Source organism: Coregonus clupeaformis, unplaced genomic scaffold (assembly GCF_020615455.1).
Source record: "Coregonus clupeaformis isolate EN_2021a unplaced genomic scaffold, ASM2061545v1 scaf0017, whole genome shotgun sequence".
Taxonomy (NCBI): Eukaryota; Metazoa; Chordata; class Actinopteri; order Salmoniformes; family Salmonidae; genus Coregonus; species Coregonus clupeaformis.
In genome coordinates, this window is record NW_025533472.1 from 832,501 (window position 1) to 842,921 (window position 10,421).

Here is a 10,421-nt window from a genome sequence, read left to right on the forward strand (position 1 = left end):
CACCGTTGTGTTCTTGGACTATGTCTTGCAGGACTCGCTTAACGGCAGGCAATCTATCCATAATAGTATGTATATAGTGGTCCTCTGTAGCTCAGCTGGTAGAGCACGGCGCTTGTAATGCCAAGGTAGTGGGTTCGATCCCGGGACCACCCAAACACAAAAATGTATGCACGCATGACTGTAAGTCGCTTTGGATAAAAGCGTCTGCTAAATGGCATTTAATTAATAATTAATAAAGTATGTAGAGCCATATATCGACATGCCCAGCGAGTGTCACTTAGTCTCTGAAGCTCTCTAGGTGCACCTGGGTACATCTCTCTTTGTACGCTAAGCCATTTTTGATGCACATGTATGACCCAGATGTGAAGACATACAGTCTTTCTAGTAAGGAGAAGAACTGTCCTACCTCAGGGACAGCTTTGACTGTATCCACTAAAACTAAGTGTAGACAGTGTGCACTGCAGTGGAGGTAAAAGGCTTTGCTTGTTCTTTAATGCGTTGCCTGGACGCCTGAATGCTTGCCACTCATAACTGAAGCACCGTCATATGCTTGGCCTACTAGGTTGGTTTTGTATTCAAGACCATGACTTTCTAATATGTGTATGATTTAGTCAGTAAGCCCTGCTGCATCTAGTGGATCAGCCGACTCAAAGTGGAGACAGCTCTCATGGACAGCTCCACTGAAATAGTACCTGAGTACTGGAGATATCTGATCCTTTTGTTTTAACATCTTTTGTTTTCCATCTGCCATTATGCTGAAGACCTCACTGTCTTTCACTTCTTCTATCATTTCTGTTGGAACCATGTCTGCCAAACAACTCAGAACCTCATTCTGAATCCCTTTGCTTGGGTATTTTGCATTATGAATGGAAGTCAACCTTTTTTCCACAGTTGTGTCATGCTTAGCTATTGTTTCTAGGATTACCATGAAGTTCCCTTTATTATCAGACTCTGCAGACTCATCGTGTCCTCTTTGTGCAATGTTTTGTGTGGCTGTAAGTAGTAGTACTTCTCCTATTGTTTTAATATAGGCCCCATTTTCTTGAACCTGTTTGTTGTGTTCCTTGTTTAGGGCATTTACCAGTGTTGCATTACTCTTTACAGCTTTCTGATAGACTCTCCACGTAATCATTGCTTGTTTGTGCCGCTTAGCCCTTGCATGAATTTCAAATCCCCCGTCTTTGTAAGTTGCCTTCTTCCAGTTGTTAAAACCCCATTTTGAATCCAATCCAGTCTCTGAGACAGGCGTAACAAAACCCAGAGTCTGATTTGTTTGAATATTGAAGCCAGGGGTGGATGTGGTACCAGGCCGCCTTGAAGCTCCTCCTCCTGTCCCCCATCAGAGTTCTTGGGTCCATGTTCATCACTGGCTGCACCGGTGGCTCCTCCCGGGATTGGCTGACATCACTCTCAGTCTCTCCAATGGTCTTCCTGCTGTCTCTCTCTGCTCTCTCTTGCTCTCTCCACACCTGAACCCTCTGGCTCTGTCTGACTTTCTGCCTTGTCTTTTCTTTGGAAGAAATATGAAGTCCTTTTTTCTCTTCATGTTGGTGACAACTATAGAGCCAAAGCAATGGGGACCAAGCTTATTCATTCATTTACTGAAAATAACTGACTCGCTAGGTAGCTAGCTTTCATATCTAACCTTTTAACGTTACAATGCGTTTACTGAGTGTGGTTTAAGTAAAAGCACTCAGCAACATGCGTTTTTGATCAAATATGATACCCTTTTTCATATTGCCATACATTTTCGATGCCTGACTGTTAGAATTAGCTACACAACTAAACCAAAAACAATGCAAACGAATACATAGCCCAGGATTCAAGCCAATTCGTTAATTAATTCACAAAGAAAGTAACAAACGGACAGGTTAACATTAGCTGATCTAACGTTACACTTCTGTAATGCATTTAATAGTTAACTATGTTACAAATGCAACATATTCAACATGTTGCTCACCTCTCTTTATTTCCTTCTTCTTGCTTGAACGATATTATTTGCGCCGAATTTCTTTCAACTTCTGAATAGAAAAAAACGTGAAGATCCATGTGGTACGATACTGTTGTGTTCCGCCTAAAGGAGTCCCACTAGAAAATGTGTTGGGTTACTTTAGTGTTACGCTTTGCCACTGTCTAATAACGGATGTAAAAAAAAATAATAAGAACATGATCGCAAAAAATGTATTCTGTGATAATTATTTCAGACTCCGCATTTATAGGGGCCACAAGGGGGTCCAAGCTTGTTGTCACAGGGGCACTGCCCCCCAGAACCACTAGTGTCTCACAGCCCTTCTTCGGCCTCGGTGGATGCTAGCTCAGAAGAAGCACCAACATCGTTCAGAATGGTGATGGACAAGGGTATAACTAAAATTCAAGAGACACTTTCTGAATGCCTCAGCAAAATTGATGTGCTGGTCGATAAACTCCACGAAGACCAGAAAGTCACAAAGGGAACGAGTGACAAAGTTACAAAAAGACCATGCTGACCAACATGCTGCCATCCTCGACGTCCGCGAGGAAGTGGTTCAAAAGCACTAGAAGTTGGAAGACGCCATCTCTAAACTCGAGGAGAAATTAGATTCTAACAGAACTTTCCAAAAGTGCTTGAATTTGAGATTTCAAGGTTTCCCGGAGGCCGTGGAGGGAAGAGACGCCATCTCCTTTCTACAGGAATGGAGTCCCAAAATTCTGGATCTACCCCCTTCCGCGCACCCACTGGAAATGGAGAGGGTCCATCGCACCCTACAGAGGTGGCTGCCTGGCCAGGTTGCACCCAGGGCATTTGTCGTTGCATTTCTACGGTACCAGGACACTGTCCGAATCCTCTCTGCTGCCAGAGCAAAGGGAGAGCTTAAGTACAGAGATGCCTGAATCATGATCTTTCCGGATCTTTCTCCCATACTACACAAGAGGAGGATGGCTTTCTCCCCACTGAAGAGGCTTCTGCGGCAGGCTGGCTCGGCATACGGCCTGCTGCTACCCGACGACTTTGTGGACGTACACCAAGAATGGTGAGCGCACATTTGACTCTGTGAAGACGGCTGAAACATACATGAGGAAAGAACTCCCTGACTTGTTCCCGTCTACTACATCAGGAGGAACTGTCTTTTGAACTTGGATACAGTGGATAGTGAACTGTTAGAACATGAGGATACAACCAAATGACTCATAGGATCGGCTGGCTGGCTGGCTAGATGGCTAGCACCATAATGACAGGCCAGGTAAAGTTGGATCATAGCTAATGTTGACTGGCTGGCTGGCTAGATGGCTAGCACCATAATGACAGGCCAGGTAAAGTTGGATCATAGCTAATGTTGACTGGCTGGCTGGCTAGATGGCTAGCACCATAATGACAGGCCAGGTAAAGTTGGATCATAGCTAATGTTGACTGGCTGGTTGGCTAGATTGCTAGCACCATAATGACAGGCCAGGTAAAGTTGGATCATAGCTAATGTTGACTGCGCTATTTAGCCAGCTCGCTAAGTTTACCAGGGTGTTACTATAGCTACAGCCACACTATGCCTGGTAGTTACATTTTCTTTCTGGATACTTTTATTTTACCCATAGAGGTCCAGTGGGGTTTGGTTAAATAGTGATGTGGCTTTTGACTGGGTTTCAAGCCTAACTATGTAGTTTATATTACTTCAGGGAATTTTTAGCTACTATTACGTTTGCTGGCTTGTTTATTGTTAGAGATGTATGCTAGCGTTAGTGATACCGAGGCAGGGATAAGCTACTCACTGGCTGGACACCTAATTGCCAGCTAGCTGATAGCTGGACAGTTGTGTGTGTGTGTACACGTGTATATAAATATATATAATGGGGGGTTGGGAGGGTGAACTCAGGAGGATGGTGATTGTTTAACTAATTGTCTCTATTTTATATTTGAGGGATAATAGTTATCGTCTGGTAAAGTTTTCCATTTATTCATCATAGCTTGATGTCTTTTTTCCTGTGCTGCTTGGGTGCGTTTGTTTCACAGCGCAGGTTTCAGGGCGCCTTGGCGCTTTATCTTGGCCAGGTCACAGTTGTAAATGAGAACTTGTTCTCAACTGGCTTCTTACCTGGTTACATAAAGGTGAAATAAAAATAAAATTAATACAAATGCTGATTGGTTGACGTTTGTGTGTGCGGGTAGGCGCTGTTGGTGACTATGAACACATCCTCTGTTGTTGTTGTTGTTGTTGTTGTTGTTGAGACATGCTCAAGTGGGGCTAAATAGTCCAGTCATTATTGTTGCCGATGTTTGTCGCTTTGATTCAAATTGTATTTTGTGACTTGACTAACAATATATTCATGTTACAGGGAACAGTCAATGCACTTCTAATGCCATATCCATATAATTTAGAATGAACCTCTTTGGGGCGATGCAATGCATAGCAGGTACATCTAGCTTAAAGACTAGCGTCTAAGGGTATGGTTTATTAACTCCCTCAGTTGGGGAGGGGGTTGGTGGGTTTGGGGTAGGGTCAGGGTATTAGCTCACCAGATGGTTACTATTTTAAACTTTCATCATTTCATTTAGTTTCTATCTTTTTCCCTCTTTCTTATTATCTTTAAAGATGTCAGCTCCTAATAACTATATGTTATTTATGACACTTAACATTAGGGTACTGTAATTAATTTTAATTACAGTACTCTCCCGAGTGGCGCAGTGGTCTAAGGCTGTGCTACTAGAGATCCTGGTTCGAATCCAGGCTCTGTTGTAGCCGGCCGCGACCGGGAGACCCATGGGGCGGCGCACAATTGGCCCAGCGTCGTCCAGGGTAGGGGAGGGAATGGCCGGCAGGGATGTAGCTCAGTTGGTGGAGCATGCCGTTTGCAACGCCAGGGTTGTGGGTTCGATTCCCACAGGGGGCCAGTATGAATTTTTTATTTTTTTTATTATAATAATAATAATGTATGCACTCACTAACTCTGGATTAGAGCGTCTGCTAAATGACAAAAAATAAAAAAATAAAATAAAAATGTAATACTCAGGGAGAAAAAGGTGTAGATTCACGTGCAGAGCGCGGCAGGTGTTTATTACGCCTTTACAGAAGACAGGAATCGTGGTCACAGGCAGGCAATGGTCATACACAGGTAGGCAAACAGGCAGGAGAATCAAAACTAGGACTGAAGGCTATAACTGGTTCTCACAAACGAGCTAGGAAAAGGCTTAGTAGAGTCAAAACAAACAATACCTCACAAGGCACAAACAGAATGAACTGAACTAAATAAGGAGCTGATGAGACCAGGTGAACTAACACAGGTGAAATCAATAAACAAAAATGAAAGACAGGGCTACGTTCAAGAACACAAAGAAACAGGGCTATGTTCAAGAACACAAAGAAACAGGGCTACGTTCAAGAACACAAAGAAACAGGGCTACGTTCAAGAACACAAAGAAACAGGGCTACGTTCAATAACACAAGGTGAACTGAGAAAAATAAATACAGAACCTTAAATTGATTACATAGATCACACAGAAGAGAGGTTAATATGTTCATTAAATGATGTTTTCTATGTGGAAGGTTTACCCTGTGTATGAGATTAAAATGTATCAGCTGGTGATTAGGATTGTTAGATGAACCCACTAAGTTCCTGATGAACTCAACTGGTGAGCCTCTTTAGCAGCTAGTTCCATGGACACACTGATTTCAATGTCCTTTGCCAAGGTCAGATGACTTTCAGTCAACAGTCTCTTTTGTGTAGCTTCACTCCGTAGCCCACATACTAGTCTGTCTCTAATGATGTCATTTAGAACAGCATTAAACTCAGTGTTCTGGTAGTTTCTTTAATGCAGCAGCAAACATTGTTACTGATTCTCCCTCTTCCTGATGTCTCCTGTGGAACCTGAACCTTTCAGCATTAACTAGTGGTTCTGGTGAAAAATGTCCTTTAAATATCTCCACAATATCCCCATACGTCTTATTACCTGTTCTGTCTGGCTGTAGTAGGCTGCCTAGTAAATTAAATGTCTTTGGCCCCATTACACTAAAACATGGAGGCACAATGTTGTCCTCATCCATGTCATTTACAAGAACAAAATATTCAAACTGTTCTGTATATGAGCTCCACTGTTCAATACTTTTATCAAACTGTCCAATGTTTCCATCAATTCCAATAATTGTTCATTTCTCAATTAGATCCTGATTGTCACTCACTTCAATATTGTCCTCAACCAAAGCAATATTTTCCTCAGTCATGTGATCTTCATTCATTTCACTCACTGACGTATCCTCCTAAATTCGCTCATTTTGCAGGAAACAGGAATCAGTTCAACCATTTATCTGGAACGTGATCATCTCAACACATACAAACCCCCATGATGCTCTGCAGCACAACCCCAATATACAACAAATACATACATAAGTAAATGGACACTAAACAAAACTCATAGAGGAATTTAAATGTTCAGTTGTAGAAAGTAGGGCCATGGGATAGGGTCAGAAAGGTCAGTATATTTGATAACTGGTTACAGAGGTGACATAACAAGCATAAGGTCCATTATAACACAGTGAAGTAGAGGTGGGAGCTAAAAGCAGACATGGACAGTGAGACGGTGTGAGGAGGTCAGGGGTGAAACACTAGATCAGGACAGGTAGAAATGGCAGGGCTGGAAATAGACACAGAGACACATTCTGATCATGGCACAGACCTGACCTGAGACACCCAAACAGAAGATGCCATAGCAAAGTCCTGTCCAGTAGGCTATATGGGATTTCCTTTCATCAAAATCCAACACATGGAAATGTGTCCAGTGTGTGTGTGTGTGTGTCCAGTGTGTGTGTCCTGTGTGTGTGTGTGTCAGGTGTGTGTGTCCAGTGTGTATGTGTGTGTGTGTCCAGTGTGTATGTGTGTGGGTCCAGTGTGAGTGTGTGTGTGTGTGTGTGTCCAGTGTGTGTGTGTCCAGCGTATGTGTGTGTGTCCAGTGTGTGTGTCCAGTGTGTGTGTGTGTTTGTGTGTGTCCAGTGTGTGTGAGTGTGTGTGTCCAATGTGTGAGTGTGTGTCCAGTGTGTGTGAATGTGTGTGTAAGTGTGTATGTGTGTGTGTCCAGTGTCTGTGTGTGTGTCCAGTGTGTGTGAGTGTGTGTGTCCAGTGTTTGTGTCCAGTGTGTGTGTGTGTGTCCAGTGTGTGTGAGTGTGTGTGTCCAGTGTGTGTGTGTGTCCAGTGTGTGTGTGTGTCCTGTGTGTGTGTGTGTCAGGTGTGTGTGTGTATCGAGTGTGTGTGTGTGTGTCCAGTGTGTGTGTCCTGTGTGTGTGTGTGTGTCAGGTGTGTGTGTGTCCAGTGTGTATGTGTGTGTGTCGTGTGTGTCCAGTGTGTTGTGTGTGGGTCCAGTGTGAGTGTGTGTGTGTGTGTGTCCAGTGTGTGTGTGTCCAGTGTATGTGTGTGTGTCCAGTGTGTGTGTCCAGTGTGTGTGTCCAGTGTGTGTGTGTGTGTTTGTGTGTGTCCAGTGTGTGTGAGTGTGTGTGTCCAGTGTGTGCGTGTGTGTGTGTGTCCAGTGTGTGTGTGTGTGTGTGTGTGTCCAGTGTGTGTGTGTGTGTCCTGTGTGTGTGTCCTGTGTGTGTGTGTGTCAGGTGTGTGTGTGTCCAGTGTGTGTGTGTCCTGTGTGTGTGTCAGGTGTGTGTGTGTGTATCCAGTGTGTGTCCTGTGTGTGTGTCCTGTGTGTGTGTGTGTGTGTGTGTGTCAGGTGTGTGTGTGTGTGTCCAGTGTGTGTGTGTGTCATGTGTGTGTGTCCTGTGTGTGTGTGTGTCAGGTGTGTGTGTGTGTCCAGTGTGTGTGAGTGTGTGTGTCCAGTGTGTGTGTGTGTGTGTGTGTCCAGTGTGTGTCCTGTGTGTGTGTCCTGTGTGTGTGTCCTGTGTGTCAGATGTGTGTGTGTCCAGTGTGTATGTGTGTGTCCTGTGGGTGTGTTTCCAGTGTGTGTATGTGTGTGTGTCCAGTGTGTATGAGTGTGTATCCTGTGTGTGTGTGTGTGTGTGTGTTTGTCCAGTGTGTGTGTGTGTGTGTGTGTGTGTGTGTGTGTGTCAGTGTGTGTGTCCAGTGTGTGTCCTCTGTGTGTGTGTGTGTGTGTCCAGTGTGTGTGTGTCCAGTGTGTGTGTGTTCAGTGTATGTGTGTGTGTCCAGTGTGTGTGTGTGTCCAGAGTGTGTGTGTGTGTCCAGAGTGTCTGTGTGTCCATTGTGTGTGTGTGTCCAGTGTGTTGGTGTGTTTGTCCAGTGTGTGTCCAGTGTGTGTGTGTGTGATCAGTGTGTGTGTGTCCTGTGTGTGTGTGTGTGTGTGTGTGTGTGTGTGTGTGTGTGTGTGTGTCCAGTGTGTGTTTGTCCGGTGTGTGTGTGTTCAGTGTGTTTGTTCAGTGTGTGTGTGTGTGTGTGTGCATCAAGTGTGTGTGTGTGTCAGTGTGTGTGTCCAGTGTGTGTGTGTGTTCAGTATGTGTGTGTCCAGTGTGTGTGTGTGTGTGTCCAGTGTGTGTGTGTGTCCAGTGTGTCAGTGTGTGTGTGTGTGTGTCCAGTGTGTGTGTGTGAATCTAGTGTGTGTGTGTGTGTGTGTGTGTCCAGTGTGTGTGTCCTGTGTGTGTGTCCAGTGTTTGTGTGTTTAGTGTGTGTGTGTTCCCAGTGTGTGTGTGTGTTACCATGGTTATTATTTACAGGGACACTGAGGAGTCAACATGAACCCCAAACCCTGGATAGAGGGGCTCAGTGAATGTGGAGTGGAATGTGTTCAGGTGGGTCAGTGTGTCAGAGGAGACTCTGTAGAAGGACAGAGTGCCGGCTGGCCAGTCCAGATACACTCCTACTCTGTGGGAGCTGGAGGAGGGGACGTCTATGGTAGTGGACTTATTATTGTGCCTGGCTCTGTAACTGTTGTCAGAGCAGATCAGACTCCAGGACTTGTCATTGTATCCAATCCCACAGTCACTACCCCCTCCTCTCCTCCTGATTCCTTTATATGCCACTCCTATATCAGCCCCTCTCCCACTCCACACTACCTCCCAGTAACAGCGTCCAGTCAGACCCTCTCTACACAGCACCTGTCTCCAGTCCTCAAATCTCTCTGGGTGATCAGGATACGGCTGCTCCTCTCTCCTCCATGTCACCTTTCTGTTCTCCTCAGACAGAGAGAGGCGTCTGTTTACTGTGTTTGGGTCCAGTGTGAGATCACAGACATCTGATGGATGAAACCAGACACAATATTAGAAATCATCATCATTCACATTAGAATGTTAACTCACTTTTCACTAATTCATTTAATGTAGATGTTTCTAGGTATCAAAAGGAGAAGTTAAGGTAACTTGAGACATGATCATATGTTATACTGTATGGTAATATAAAACACACTTATTCCCATTAATTACACACACACATACACAGACAAACACATCCTGAACAAACACACACTGAACACACACACACACACACACATTTCTAAAGTAACACGAACACGTCACACACACACACAGACACACACATTGTCAAAGCAACTCTTTGTAAACTTTGGTGTCCCTGATTTGTGCTTTTGTAGAACTACAGCTGATATTTAATATGACCAAGTAAGTAATGATGGTGGTCTTTGACTTTGACTTCACTTGAATTAAGACTTATTCTTAGTCATATTCTTCACAGCAGTCAACACTCACATTTTCTAAGTCCAGGTTTCATTGTGTTCTCTCCAACATGTTCCACACTGTAGCGGTAAGCAGAAGAACAGACAGTCATTGAGGGATACACCTGAACTCTACACACACACACACACACACACACACACACACACACACACACACACACACACACACACACACACACACACACACACACACACACACACACACACACACACACACACACACACGACACGCACACACACGACACACACACACACACACACACACACACACACACACACACACACACACACACACACACACACACACACACACACACTCACACAAACTGGACACACACACACACTGGACACACACACACACATACACACACACACACACACACACTGGACACACATATACACTGGACACACACACACACAGTCTTTATATAACTTAGTCCAAGTGGTGGTCAGAATGTTTGTCTTAACTAGCCTGATAACTCCAACATGTCTGATATGAACATTGACATAAACCCTCTACATACTTGAGTTTCTCCAGTCTGCAGTGTGGATCCTCCAGTCCAGCAGAGAGCAGTCTGACTCCTGAGTCTCCTGGGTGATTGTAGCTCAGGTCCAGCTCTCTCAGGTGTGAGGGGTTTGACTTCAGAGCTGAGACCAGAGAAGCACAGCCTTCCTCTGTGACTAGACAGCCTGACAGCCTGCAAAGAGTCAAATCATATTAAAACCACACTGCTATTCTTTGGTGGTCAAAATAGTGGCAGTATATTTTTTCAACATATTCAGATATATCAGTGTCCTGAAACCTGTCATATCTATTCAT